The sequence below is a fragment of the Penaeus monodon genome, chromosome 15, assembly GCF_015228065.2.
Source record: "Penaeus monodon isolate SGIC_2016 chromosome 15, NSTDA_Pmon_1, whole genome shotgun sequence".
Taxonomy (NCBI): Eukaryota; Metazoa; Arthropoda; class Malacostraca; order Decapoda; family Penaeidae; genus Penaeus; species Penaeus monodon.
This window is the reverse complement of record NC_051400.1, coordinates 10083509-10084127: the sequence shown is the minus strand read 5'-3', so window position 1 is coordinate 10084127 and position 619 is coordinate 10083509.

Below are 619 nucleotides of genomic sequence, written 5' to 3'. Positions count from 1 at the left end.
CTCTCTTGTCCTTACTCAGTTGGATATTTTCGTTCTTTGGATGTTAGTAATGTCTTCTAAATCTAGGAAACTGTTTTCTGTTGAACCAACTTCTCGGGAAGCTCTGGGATAAGAGATTCACTGTACATTTTACTTTACTGGTTTCATCACTATTAGCAATAAGAGCGTTGATCATATGAGATACTAATTTTTTTTTTTATAAAGAATTTTCACTTACTAAAAGTGACATTAGAATATAGCAAATTTCAAGTATACATAATTGTTCATTTGAGTTGTTCCCTGTATACCTGTTGGTATATTATCTAGTATACTGTATATCTATTTTTAAGTTTCTTTGGAAATAACAAGACTGTTAATGTTTTTATTTAAGTACCCAAAATATATCGACAAAAAAACTAAAAACCCCTTAAAATATTCTCCAATCTCGTACTAACTCCTTTGATACTCTTGATATTAACAAACTTAATTCTATGGATTGCAAAAAAGATACTACTTCTTGCTGATTATGCTGAATGCTGATTATGCTTGCTATAGAGCATAATTCATGATAATAAGCAGTGAAAGTATTCCCTACTATAATCCCCTCCCACACACACAAGCAGGAGAAATGTAGGTCGTT